Source organism: Triturus cristatus, chromosome 3_1 (genome assembly GCF_964204655.1).
Source record: "Triturus cristatus chromosome 3_1, aTriCri1.1, whole genome shotgun sequence".
Classification (NCBI taxonomy): Eukaryota; Metazoa; Chordata; class Amphibia; order Caudata; family Salamandridae; genus Triturus; species Triturus cristatus.
In genome coordinates this window covers 393,032,064-393,046,872 of record NC_140583.1, presented here as the reverse complement: position 1 = coordinate 393,046,872, position 14,809 = coordinate 393,032,064, and the positions used below count along the sequence as shown (strand labels likewise).

Genomic DNA, 14,809 nt, shown 5'->3' with positions numbered 1-14,809 from the left:
CTGTTATTTAGCGGCGTCATTTAGGCACAATGACAAAAACAGGTGGAAAAGCCATCGAGCAAATACAATGACACATGAGGCACTGGGTGGGCTCGTGCACCTGGTTTTTACATTGACAATACGCACAGGGGTTATAGCCTGGACAAACCGTTTTGCACACATTTCATCTGTCACTGCCCCTTGCGCACTGCATTGCCCGGCTGGAAGCTGGTTGCATCTGCCTGTTCAATAAGTCTGTCAAGCATATCTGATACTCAGCCTCCAATGGGAACAAGTGCTTAGATGTCTGTGAATGCTATTTCCACCGATTTCAGCACTTACCCCCGTCCTACAGACCCCGTCAGCACTGTCACAGGCTTAGGGCAGTCTAAAAAACGCTAGTATTTTTCGAATCCCTGAGAAACCCAGCAGACACTCTTGACAAAGTTAACAGGACCTCTTCATACTGTACATGGATAGAAACAGCTGAGCAGTAAGTCACCATTCCGGGATTCCGGTGCATGAAACATGGGGTCATTTTAAGGCCAATGATCATTTACCAGGTAAAGGAGGGGGGGGGGGCGGTCGTAGGGAAGCGGGTGGCAGAGGGATGGCCCTGAATCCGGGTTGCCTCCGGGAACTTTCCTCAGGGTTGCAGGTAAAGAAGGCGCAGGGATACAGGGATTCATTACCTGCATTGAACATTTACAATGGACCATTTGGAACAGGGTAAAGCCAGGTTGTAGAAACTCTCAAGCAACTTGGAAAGTAGATTGATGAGTGAATAACCGGTCCTGGAGATTAAAGAACTTTTGCACAAGGGAGCTGTGCCCTCAAAACATCTCCAGAAAAGACGGTAAGTATAAAGGACCACCCAGCAACTTCCCTATGACCATGTACACTCCTCAGCAGCTGGCTACACAGGGTAGCTAGGTCCCAATCAACTGCATGGAAGATACTTTGCATATTTCCCCACCCTTTAGTTACCCTGTGTACAACACTGAATAACCATTAACAAACCTTTTCTTAGTGGCGGTTTTCATTTCTATATATATCTTTAGATCCCAAATCCACTTCCATTCATTTTTGTGCCATTTATGCTATTACATTTTGTATATTAATCAACTTAATTTAGAGTTTTTCAGTTTATTAGTTATGTATGTTTGAGTAGTTTTTTTATATATTCCCATGGAAGTCTTTGCTACATGAGCCAGACTGCCAAGCGTGAGCAAGGGAATCCTTAAAGAAACCAGCCTACTTTTTTGGATCAGCTTATTTGGTTTCTGTGTGAGCTCAGCCACAGATCACAACAAGCCAGTTACCTCTCCCTCCGTAAGCTACCACTCAAATAAAGGTCTTTGTTACCAGTTCTGGACTAACAGAAGTTAGCCTACCTAATTAAGGGATATATGTTGCCTGATTGCACATATGGTCACCATTGCCTGACTACCCATATGGTTCTATTAGTATTTGATGAAAAAACAACCCGAAAAAAGTGGTTCTGACATTTTTCTTGTTTTTATATCAATCCTATTTTGACAAATTTTTCTTCAGGAAATGAGTTTCACCAGGATGACAAAACCAATCTAGTGAATGCATTTCTGTTTGTTTTTAACAGTTTTTTTTATTGGAATTAAAGTAATACCAGTCACATAAATAGCAGTGATCAATACATAATCCAACATATATTGTCTATAAACTTTACCACTCAGAATCTTGGTTTCACTCAGCCCTCCGCACTTATTCTGTCCCAACAGCGCTCCATCATGTCCATTTCCATGGTCGGCGAGACTCATAGGTCCCCCCTGTAAACATTCCACTTTCCCCATTTCCTATCCCACTTCTTGGGGCAGCCTCTAGACTTGAAAACCTCTTTTTCTGCGACCATACATTTATCTAGGTCTCTTGCCCAGTTTCCGGAAGATGGAGTGTCAGCTGCTCCCCACTTTGTTGCTATGTTCAGTTTTACCAATGTGTGTCCCAGGGCGACCCACTGCTGCTCCACCTCACTGAGATCTGTCGCCTCCCAAATGTTGAGGAGCCCCAACTGTGGTGTCAGTGTAATGTCTGTCTGTAGTGCTCATTGCATGTGCTGTGTGGCTCTCTCCCATAGGGCCTGTATAGGTGAACACTCCCATATGATGTGATAGAAGGTTGCCTCCCCATTGCAACGACGGAGACACAGAGAGTCTTGTCGGCTCCCGATCTTTACAAGGGTGATACCTGTGAGGTATGTTCTAAGTAGGACTTTTAGTTGGACAAGTCGGAGCCTGAGAGTGATAGCCGCTTCCCTAGGGGACATCAGCGCTGTTTGCCAGTCGTCATCCTCGAGTTGTCCAAGATCTGCTTGCCATTTACCTCTGAGGGATTGAAACGGGTCTGGCAGATTATTACAGAGCTTCCGGTATGTCGGTATGTGAGCGACACCCCTTTTTTGGCAGTGGTTCAGAGAGGAGATGATACTCGAGGGGAGATGACTCTGGCAGTTCCTCGGCTCGCTGGAGAGCTGTTGTGAGAGCATGACGAATCTGGAGATAGCGAAATACCTCTCCCTGAGCGAGTTGATATTCCTTTCTCAGTTCTCTAAATTGCAGTATTTGTGAATGCCCTTCTTGAGTAAAAACTTTAATATTCAGTTTGGAATTGTTTTTTTAATTTTTTTGTATTTGCCTCCACTTTAACTAACCCGTTCTCCTCTGTCTTGTTTTAGGGGGTAATCCCTCATACCCCTGACCTCTCATTCTTGCCCTCCTTTTTTTACCCTCTGTTTGCTTCTATTTTTACAGAGGACCCCTTTGATCTCCTCCTGCCCAGTTCTTCCTTCCCCATCTACTGTATACCCGCGGTTCACGTTCCAAGCGACCCCCACGCAAGCCACGCTCCCCCACACCAACCTCCTACCCCTTTTTACCTACTTACCTTCGCCTCTGTCTTTACATCTTTGCTCCCTATTACATGGTCATCTACACTTTTACGTCTTGACCACGAAAGATATAAATAATAGACTGCAGTGACTCGGTTTTTTAATATTACATTTATTTTTAACAAAAATTATGATCCTTATTCACAAATCTCAATTTACGCATGTATATTTAATCACATTTATATGTACTCTTGCTCTTAAATGTAAATATACCGCTTTTTCGCTATTCAACGTTTCCAAGTGTCATTTTACACCAAAGGACTTAGTACATCGTACAAACACACAGCTAAGTGCAAAAGTACCTGGTAGAGTGACAGAGTGCAGAGAACCAGCTAGAAAACTAGGGGAATTCGAAAATACAGCCTCTAATCCGAGGCCAACATTTAGCAATTTTTTTCCGGTGTCCTGTCTTTATAAGAGCTTGACACCTCCGATATGGCCTTGGTGAGCATTGTTGAGATTACCGGGGTAGTAGTCACTCGGGTAAAACTTTAGTCTAAGCTAGCCGCCTCAATAATTCAAAAAGCGTCTGCTGAGCTAAAGAACCACAGTACTGAAATTTACAAGCACATAGAAGGGGCCAATGATGTCTACTCTTGGTCGCCATGCCTAACAAGGCACAGAGGGCTGGCGGCAACTCAAGTTGAACTTCCTCATCTGGCTCGTCCCATGTCTTGGAGGGACAATAATGGCAACCACGAGGTCTTCCATGACCAATACCGAATAATACCAGTGTCAATCTCAAATGAACTGTATGACAACTGGAATTACCACATCACACCCCAACGTCACCCTCCTTGCCCTTTGATATCACTGAGACAGAAGGCACAAGGTAATTGCGCCCATACGTTATTGGGCAACCTACACCACAAAAAGTAGTGATCTGAAATATCCATGGTTATAAGAACCTGTCAAGAGTACCGTATAATCAAATGTGGCGAAATTTGCTAATTTACTTCTGCAGGAAACATGGTTGTGGGATGGCTCATCTTGCGAGAGGTTTGTGACTTGCACCAAAAATGCTTTACTAAAAAAGCATGGTCATTTTGCAGGGGGTCAATTGATTTTCTACGTGCTAGGAAGGGAGATATTTTAGTAATGACATGAAGCTGGGTGTCTTAGCTTGTCATATTGTACCATGACTCCATGACAGATTTTTAAAGTCTTTGATTTCTATTAATGTATTTATTCTACCTAGAGTCACATCTTTTACCCAAGAGTTAAAGAATGTTGACAAAGATTGGTGTAAGCTCCTTCTGTCCTTTGCCGATGCATTATTTATTGAAGGAGGGGATTTTAATTTGAAAATGCTGTTTTCGCAGTCAGATAGCGAGTATTCAGAAATATTAACTTTACATGACATTCCAGTAGCTGTATTAGCTAGGGAAAAGCTTTGGGAAAGCTGCACATGTTCTATTTTACCTATGGCAACATAATTTCGTCAGCCTGGCTGGATATCTCATGACAGTCCTGCTAGCGACAACTTCAGATTGCGCACTCCTCAACCTGCACTTGAATATCCCTTTGCCTTCCTGAGCATTCTAAAGCTGTGGCGGACTTGTGACCAAGTGACCATTTGGCTTTGGTATTAATCTTTAATACTCTGGCACAAGTTAAGAAATCGTTGTCTAAAGTGCATAATGTGGGTAACAATACAACAGAGTCGCGTTTTATGATGAGAATCTTAAAGCACTATTTAGGATAAGAATGGAAGAGCTCCTGCCAAGCATGACGGGTTTGTGTCATTTAAAGTGGTATGCTCTTTTGATAAAAATCAGTGGTAAAGGTTTTTAAATTACCGCTCAATCCCAGACCTTCAAATGTACAAGTTAAAGCGCTGAGCGGGTCCGGTTGGTTCAATGCTAATTGTGGAACAGTAAGGTTTATAAATTAGATTTGCCATAAATTAAATAGAATTCAAAGTCTAACTGATGCAACATAAAAAAAGAGAATATTTTGAATTAATTTGGGTTGAAATGTATGATGCCATCAGTGATGGCCACTTGCAGAAATTCTGACACTTGGTGAATTCGGAGTTAATTATCTCTCCGGATCACCTTGAAGCCCAGATGAGCAAGGCTCAATGGGCTCATTTTATTTTGGAACTATACCGTTGTCCCCCACAGAGTATTACACTAGTAGGGAACACATGTCCAGAAGAGACTTCCAAGTTAGAAGTACCACTGAAACCTGGTCTAATTGCTGAAGTCATAGGTAACCTGAAAAAGTCCCGGGATACGTGGCCAGATGGATTATCGGCAGTGTTGTTTAAGGCAAATCCTCTCTGGTGAGCAAATATGCTTTTTAGGTTGAGCCTATAGCGGCAGCCCGCATGCGCTGCTCGCTCTGCGAGGCATGCAGTAATGGAGTATGGAGTGGAAGGTCCGCCCACTCTCCGTCCATGTTTTTAATTGGCTCTTGTCATTGTCTTTCGTAAATGCTGCCTTCTGTTTGATTATGAGGCTTGTTAGTCTTTCCTTATTAAGGCCATGTCGTCATTTGTTTCCACCCATGGCAACTGGCCCCTTTACTGCAAGTGTTATACGGTATGGCACGTGTTATTTAGACTGTGAGCACTACTTTGTCTGTGCCTTCTCGCCCCTTCTCCCCCCTCCCCCGCCCGCACTCCCATTGTCCGTGCTCCCCCCTCCCGTTGTCCGTGATGCAATGCAATAGGTCTTGCATAAATGCAAGTCCTAATGCATTGGAAATGCTTGTTACCTCCATGGTGGTGGCATGAGTAGTCCTGAATATTGTTAATGGTTACCAAGACGAAATCTCTTTCTTTCCTCCAATGTTATCAGGCTGCATGCTCGTTCGCTCTTCACCGCGGCATCTGCCAATCGGGGAGGGATATGACTTCAAAATACATGTTTTGGGAGATTGGACACATCGGAAATGAAGAGCGAATGAGCATGCAGCCTAATAACATTGGAGGAAAGAAAGGGATTTTGTCTTGGTAATTATTCACAATATTGTATTGTATTGCATTGTATTCAGGACGACTCGTGCCGCCACCACGGAGGTAAAAACGAATCGTGAAACGTGAATGACTTTGGTTACAAATAAGAAGATCCCGCTAGGAAAAGTGCTAAAGTCGCATTTATTGTTTATTGAAGCCGTCATGTTATCATGAACAGTAATTACAATCTCAGACTTGTGCAGAAATAATGGACTGAAAATGACTGGCTTTGCCGTTTTAAGTTTCATTTCATTTCTACCACAAACTGCATGATTCTTTTAGCTTTTACTATTAGAGTTTATGATTGTTGGATAACGTAGCCAAAAAGTAAGAGCACTGAAATGTTTTTGTGATTGGGAGTCGTTCATGATTCACTAAGAAGCATTTTTGCCTTTGTGGCTTTATTTTTCTGAGTGTGCTTTCACGATATTGGCTTGGGCTGTGTAATGCTATTTTAAATTTAAGTTTGTGCAGTAAAAGTATGAAAGAAATTGGTTCAATCTTCTGTCCTCAGGATAATTAATGGCATTTTTATGCATATTGGGAGTTTGCTATGCAAGCTTGAAACCCGCAATGTGGTTGATTGCGACGAGTCGGGAAGTCTTTTGTCTATGTTTATGGCAAAAACAAGTGTGTAAATAAGGATTTTAAAATGGCGCTCACCAGGTGATAAAGTCTGTTGCACAGCCGAAACACGTCTTACCCGAGGTGAACCAATGGAATAAACGGTTGTGAATTCCTTCTATCCCAGAGTGCAGTCTTTTCCTTTGACAGGGAAGGATTTTGTGGTTATATATATTTTTTTTACACACGCACACACACACACACATGCACACACACACACACACACACCCGCCTCCCATTGTATACAAAAACCTAAGGAATTCCCATCGTCCACGTCTTCTTAGTACCGAAACTTTACACAGGTAAGTTATTCACCATGAGTCGTTCAATAGGGTCCCTGGCAACTGTCGGAGACATTAAGGACAAATCAATACCTCTAGACCATATCTTCCCATGCTTCTGGGGACACCCCCTCGCCTGGAACACAGCAACCTCCGCTGACATGCACCTATCCAGGGCATTTTTCCAATTGGTTATACAGGGCAGGGACGAATCCTTCCAGTGTTGTGCTATGTCCCGTTTAGCCAGAGTGAGCCCCGAAAACAATAGGTGTCATTTATACCTGTTCCCCCTGATATTTTCTGTACTGTGTAGGAGCGCCAATCTAGGGTATGTCGGGAAATCCCACGCATGTACCCGCCCCATGCAAGAAAACACACCGGACCAAAAGTGCTTCAGTGCCCGCAGCTCCACACCGTGTGCAGGAACAACCCCTTGTCAGCGCCACATCGGAGACAAGTAGGGGATGGAATTGCCCCCATTTTCCAAAGGCGAAGACGCGTGTAATATACCCTGTGAAGGTACTTAAATTGAATTAGGCTGTATCTGGTGGAAACGGCCGCATACTGAGGGCTAGCCAGCACCTCTGCTCAGTCATCGTCCATCAGAGCTGGCAGGTCAGCCTCTCAAGCCATCCGGGTACAGTGAATAGTTGTCTTGGGAGTGTGTAGTGAGGGTTTGGTAAATTTGTCGAATCTTGTGGATCCCCAAGTCTCCCATCAGTAAGCGACCTTCTAGTAGGTGGAACTCCGGTAGCGACTCTAGTCGCCGAACCAGGGGGGTCAGTGCGTGACAGAGCTGCAGATAGCGATGGAACTGTGATTTATGAAAGTCAAAATCCGCCTGCTGCCTTTGAAAGGATTTGAGGATGCTCCCCTGCATGATATCTCTGAGCGTGGATATGCCGATATCATCCCATCTAGAAAACCCACCAGCGACGAGACAGGTCGAAGATACGTTCCCTGCCAGAGGGGAGTGGCGTGCGTAAACCTACCCCACTAACCCGTGGACCTGACAACCTGTCTCCATGCCTGAATACCTACCCGGCAAGCCGGGGGAAGCACCTTCAGGGGGGAGTTACTGTACAGGAGACAGAGCAATGGGGTATCTGCCATGGCCGACCGCTCCACGGCATAGGCCGGGTCCATCTGAGAGCCATACCACCACTCATTGATCACCAGGAGGTGCGAAGCCCAATAGTATGCTCGGACATCTGCTGCCACAATTCCATCACAGTATGTGGACTGAGTGCATGTCGCAAGAGCGACACGAATCGCGCCCCCCTGCCATAGAAATCTATTGAGGAGTGCGTTAAGTTGACGGAACCACGACGGGGGGTAGTTCTGGAGCATGTATAAAAGGTGAGGCAAAGTCACCATCTTAAAGACTGCAGTCCTGCCGTATAACGATAGAAGCAGCTGAGACCAGATCGTCGTCTCATCCAGGACGGCGGGAAGCAGCGGTGCTATGTTGTGTGCCCAGGCGTCGCCGGGTGTCCGCGTTATGTAGACCCCTAGGTACTTCAGGCCCTCACCCGCAATGATCAGTGATGACGTCCAGGCCTGAATTCGTTGTTCACCAAAAATAGGGAACAGCGTAGATTTGGACGGATTGGCGCAGAGGCCGGGGGTCTCCCCGAAGACTCGAAGGATTGGGAGGATACGAGGCCCGGAGGCCCAAGGGGCCAACATGAAGAACAGAACGTCGTTGGCGTAAAGCACGATCCTGTCTCAGTACTCTGGTGTCCAGTCTAGTCCCCTAAGGACAGAGTCCAGGTGCACCCACACAGATAAGGGCTCGATCGCTAAGGCAAATAAAAGCGGGGATAGGGGGCACCCCTGCCGCGTAACCCTGTGGATCGGGAAGGGAGGAAGCAACCGGCTGCACGAACCGAGGCGGTGAGGTCCGTATACAGTAGGTTCACATATGCCAGGAACCTTGGTCCTAGGATTACGGCTTCCAGGAGGTTAAAGAGGTAGGTCCAACTCGGAGAGTTGAACGCCTTGTTGATGTCTGCCAGCAAGATCACTGCGGGGTGGCCAAACGAGGGGTCTCCGCGACGGCGTTGTGAACCCGCCTAATATTATGCCTTGTGGAGCGCTGCAGCATAAAGCCTGACTGATCCGGATGTACCAGGTCTTGAATGCAGGTGCAGAGGTGGTCGGCTAGGACCTTCCCCAACAGTCTAGGCTCAAAATTCAGCAGGGAGATGGGGCGGTACGAACCCTGATCTTCCAGAGGGCGACCGGGTTTAAGAAAAAACACAATTTCGGCATACCGCCAGTCCAGAGGCAGAATACGCTGCTCCAATGCGTCGTTCAATGCCCCAAGCATGTGAGGCCCCAGGGTCGCCATATCTGGGTGCAAAAACTCACCGGGAAACCCGTTCGGGCCCGGTGCACAGCCTGGGTGTGTATTGGACAGTGCCATCTGCAATTCGTCCAGAGTGATCGGCTTATCTACTTCGTCTCATATATCATCGGGCAAACGTCAGGGAGCGATATCGGAGAAAAAGTCGTCAATGTGGGACTCAGCAATTACCTCACGCTCCTCATACAGGGTTGCGTAGAAGCTGGCAAACGCCTGGACCACCGCCTTGGGAGAGTGCTGTCTGGAGACCTCAGGAGGGGGACCTGAGTCGGGGATGTCCGAATCTGACATAACCTATGGAGCATCTGACTCGACTTGTCACCCCACTGATAGATCCGGTATTGGGTCGCCAACCACGCCTCTTTATCACTGTCCGTATGCAACTGATGGAGCCGCTGCTGAACGTGTAAGAGGTTCCGACGGAGTCAGCGCTCTCCACCAGTTGGGACTGTAAGAGTACCTGGCGGTCCTCCAACTCCTGCCCCTGCGCCAAATGTCGCAGTTTTTCACCGGACCGATAACTGATGTCCGCCACTCTAATCGTAGCCTTAAGGGCCTCCCAGAGAATGACCAGGGATGAGGAATTGCCACGTTGAGGCTGAGATATTCCACAATAGCACTGTGCAGCATCTCTTGATAGTCAGCATCGCGAAGAAGCCATGGGGGCATGCACCACCGATATGGGGCTAGATCAGTCTGCAGGCGGAGCTTGAGTTGAATGGGCGAGTGGTCGGAGAGGCCCCTCGGCATGATGGAGGCGTGTGCCACTCTGTATAAGTAGCTATGTGGGAGGAATATGTAGTCCAGGCGTGAGAGGGTGGGATGAACCGAGGATGCATATGTGAACCCTGCCTCAGAGGGATGAAGCACCTGCCAAGAATCTGTCCAGCCCAGTGTATGTGCCAATACGTGCAGTTTGGACCTGGGGGGCTTGTATCTGGCGGCCGAGCCCGCCATCTGTCGAGGGGACCCATGATGTAATTCCAATCCCCACCCAGAATCGTCAAGTCACAGGGGAGATCCCCCCAGAGCTGTGTAAGTTTATCTATGAACGTCTGACCTAACGGTGGAGGGGCATATATACTCCCAAGTGTAATCTGTTCACTGGCTATGGTGCCAGAGATAATAGTGAAATGCCCCTGAGGATCTAGCCAGTGTTGTGTAACCTGAAGCGGTACTCGGCGGTGGATGAGTATTGCAGGAGACTCACCCAAGAGGTGAGTCTCCTGCAATAGTAGGACTTAAATTGAATTAGTCTGTATCTGGTGGAAACGGCCGCATACTGAGGGCTAGCCAGCACCTCCGCTCAGTCATCGTCCATCAGAGCTGGCAGGTCAGCCTCCCAAGCCATCCGGGTACAGTGAATAGTTGTCTTGGGAGTGTGTAGTGAGGGTTTGGTAAATTTGTCGAATCTTGTGGGCTTCCAAGTCTCCCATCAGTAAGCGACCTTCTAGTAGGTGGAACTCCGGTAGCGACTCTAGTCGCCGAACCAGGGGGGTCAGTGCGTGACAGAGCTGCAGATAGCGATGGAACTGTGATTTATGAAGGTCAAAATCCGCCTGCCGCCTTTGAAAGGATTTGAGGATGCTCCCCTGCATGATATCTCTGAGTGTGGATATGCCGATATCATCCCATCTAGAAAACGCACCAGCGACGAGACAGGTTGAAGATACGTTCCCTGCCAGAGGGGAGTGGCGTGCGTAAACCTACCCCACTAACCCGTGGACCTGACCACCTGTCTCTATGCCTGAATACCTACCCGGCAAGCCGGGGGAAGCACCTTCAGGGGGGAGTTACTGTACAGGAGACAGAGCAATGGGGTATCTGCCATGGACGACCGCTCCACGGCATAGGCCAGGTCCATCTGAGAGCCATACCACCACTCATTGATCACCAGGAGGTGCGAAGCCCAATAGTATGCTCGGACATCTGCTGCCACAATTCCATCACAGTATGTGGACTGAGTGCATGTCGCAAGAGCGACACGAATCGCGCCCCCCTGCCATAGGAATCTATTGAGGAGTGCGTTAAGTTGACGGAACCACGACGGGGGGTAGTTCTGGAGCATGTATAAAAGGTGAGGCAAAGTCACCATCTTAAAGACTGCAGTCCTGCCGTATAAAGATAGAAGCAGCTGAGACCAGATCGTCATCTCATCCAGGACGGCGGGAAGCAGCGGTGCTATGTTGTGTGCCCAGGCGTCGCCGGGTGTCCGCGTTATATAGACCCCTAGGTACTTCAGGCCCTCACCCGCAATGATCAGTGATGACGTCCAGGCCTGAATTAGTTGTTCACCAAAAATAGGGAACAGCGTAGATTTGGACGGATTGGCGCAGAGGCCGGGGGTCTCCCCGAAGACTCGAAGGATTGGGAGGATACGAGGCCCGGAGGCCCAAGGGGCCAACATGAAGAACAGAACGTCGTTGGCGTAAAGCACGATCCTGTCTTAGTACTCTGGTGTCCAGTCTAGTCCCCTAAGGACAGAGTCCAGGTTGAGGTATTCAAGATATTACGATATGATTAGCGCAGTATATCTAATGATAGTTTACCTCGTTATGGTGTATTAAACGGCTCGAGATCCCCGATTATGTTTAGTACGACAAAAAGGGCCGAGAAACCGAACCGCCTCCATCTTGGATTGCGGCTCTCTCTCTCACTTGGGAGTCACGTGGTCTTTTCCGCACACCCTCCGCTTTCCCCTTTCCTTGCATTTAATTAGGAGACAGGCTGAGTTGCTGAGAAGCAAGGTCACATCTGCTAAAAGGGAGTATCAGGCAAATTCCTCTAGGCCTGGGACGAGAAGGGAGTCACCCTTTCGACCTTCTCTGTAAAGATAGTAACCCTTTGTATGTGTAACCGAAACTAGAAATGGGCATGAGCTCATTAGGGGCGCCAGGACTAACTGGTACTTTTCCACATATATGGTTTTGTATGCTGTAATGTATAAAAGTGTGTTACTGTCAAGGAGCCAGCAGTCTTCCTCGGCGCACCTGATGGGTGAGGATCGACGAGGCTCCTCTATATAGAGTTCTGTGGTGGCTAATAAACGTTTGAACCTTCCACGTTGCCAACTGCTCCTTCTTACCTAATATTGCGGGCCAATGGTAAGTGTGGCCCTTGGAATAATTATTTTGGACACAACAGTTGGCGACCACGAAGGGACCCCGTGAAAGGGTCTTCCCCCCCCCGTATTCGGGTGGTGGGGTTGGGGGCGTCCTGACCGGTTGGCGGGAGAGGAGCCTGAGGATTTCTCCCACCCTGCACGACTTTTCGGTACGTCCCCTGCTGCTAGTTACCCTTCACCGGGGTCCTACGGGCTTAACCCAGAAACTGGATCGATTTGGTCGGGAGGAGTTGGCAGCGGAGAACGAACATTCGTATCTGGGTGCACCCGGTGAGTATTGATTTGATTTTGACGCACGCGTTGTAAACGGTGCATTATTGGTTAAGGCACGCGTTGAAGACGGTGTGCTATTTGATTGATTTGAGAGCATTCGTTGAGAACGATGCGTTTTTGATTTTGAACACGGATTGCATTTGTTTGAAGCTCGCGCTGGACAGCGGTGCATTGATTTGAAGACACGCACCGGAGGGTGGTGTCTTGCTTGATCGAGGTTAGCATTACCGTGGTTTGACTCGAAGTACGTACAGGTTGTATTTGATTTGAGTAAAAACGGCGCGCCGAAGGATTACAAACGGACTGCACGTGGAAGGACCCGCGACCTAGACTGGGTAGCCACAGGGCATACTCCTGACGGGGCAAGTCCTCGTTGGGGGCTGGTCTTAGTGGTGAGCCAGGAGGGTGGCCGGAATCCCGCGTGTAGTTTGGTGTTTGGACTGTGAACCAGAGTCGACGGGCTTGGTTCTCTGATACTGATTGTACGTTGTGTATGATTCGTGTTGATTGTTGTTTGTGTATACATGTCTGAAAACTAACCAAAATGTCCTGTTTTAGTAAATTGAATTGTTTTGGCTGCTGCTGTCGAACAAGTGACTCTAGACTAGCGGAGAGCCAACCCGCCCCGCCGGAGGGTAGTCCTAGCCATTTTATGTATGTCAAACATGGGATCTCTCCGTTGTTGTTCTGCACTCTGTGGCATAAGTATACCAAGGGCAATGAGGAGTTACGATGGCCCAAAACGGGTTCGTTTGATGAGAAGAAAATTGCGTTCCTACAGGAACAGCTGTTTTCTAGGCGAAGTAGGCAGGCCATGTTTGATGCTCTAATTGCATGGCAGAAGGAGGCCAAACAACGGCGAATAAGGGAAGAGAAAATAGCCAGAGCCAAGGCAGGACAGAATGTTACTCAGAAAGCTATGGCCTATGACCGAGACAGAGTAGAAAGGGGATTGGATTGCATGAATCGTGAATTTCGACTAAAGGTGGATAAGAGCTATGTGACCCGCCCAAAAGCAGAAGATGAGATAGAGGATTTACTGGACACCAGACCACCACCCCCTTATGTGCCACAGAGGATATATCCGGAGGTATCAGGGGCCTCGGCCCCGGCTCCAAATATGTCCCTGGGGGGCCTCGGCTTCGGCTCCCCCGGCCACCACTACCCCTCCCTCCCTGCCGAACCTCTCCCGGTTACCGACATCTGTGTCTGAAGTTATGGCCATACTGCCTAATTTATTGACGACAGCTGCAGCCGGGAACCCTCAGCTGTCGCTGGGGTCAATGCCTTCCCCTCCTGTTCTACCCTCCTCCTCCGCCAGTACCACGCCGGTAACAGCTGCAACTACTCCACTACGTCCGGCCAGTCTCACTGAAGGTAGGAAGTTGTTCACTCGTTCGGCCTTGGGAACGGAAGAAAGGGAAACTATAGCTACACAAGCATCCCAGTGGATGCGACATCCCATTTATACGCTTGCTGATATTTGGAGTACTATGAGAGACTATGAACCGGTGATGCAACAGCATGCTCTGGAGCATATGGCCAACCGTCTTATTTCTGTGTGGGAACAGGTACATCAGGAAGGGAAGGCTCCGGCTATACTATATGATATTCTTGATCAGGTCCATAAATCTCAGTTGACACCGGAAGAGGTGTATGGGAAGGTACAGACTTTGGTCTCTTATAGAGCCCGTTTGCAGTCTACCACTCCTGCCGGATTCTCCCAGTTCCCTATGCGGGAAGTGCACCCTATCTTCCATCCAGAAGTTGCCGCAGTAGTAGATGCCCACGGCGTCGTTACCCGTCCCGGGGTAGACGCCCGGTTCCAGGAACAATGGGTCTATACCCCCTGGAAGCGGAGTGAGGTACTATCCCTAAAAAGCCAGTTGCCAGATCCTAGAAAGAACCCCACCGCATATTACAAGGAACTGACCGAGGCCGCCTCGTCAGCGGTAATGACGTTGGCAGATATTGAATTATTCTTTGCCTTATTAGTACCGGTGGACATTTGGCGCCAGGTACATGACGAGGACCATGTTACGGAATTTGGTGGGACATGGGATCAACTGAGAAACTGGGATAGAGATCGTAAACCAGGGAACAAGCCCCGACCTGAGATACTGGCCTTGCCTGAGAGAATAATAACTTATATGCATTCGCTGATCCCACCCAGGAAAGTAGATTGGGACAAGCTGACGGCCTGTAAGCAAAAGAAGGACGAGAGTGTCTCTAATTTTTTCACGAGGTTTGAGGGAGTGTTCATTGACTTCAGCGG

The 14,809-nt window shown here is 48.2% G+C and overlaps 1 protein-coding gene across 1 annotated transcript in view; it reads right to left on the bottom strand.

Moving 5' to 3' along the window:
- Positions 1–14,809, bottom strand: part of GNB5 (G protein subunit beta 5) — a 322,810-nt gene that overhangs the window by 203,138 nt on the left and 104,863 nt on the right. The gene's annotated exons all lie outside the window — the stretch shown is intronic.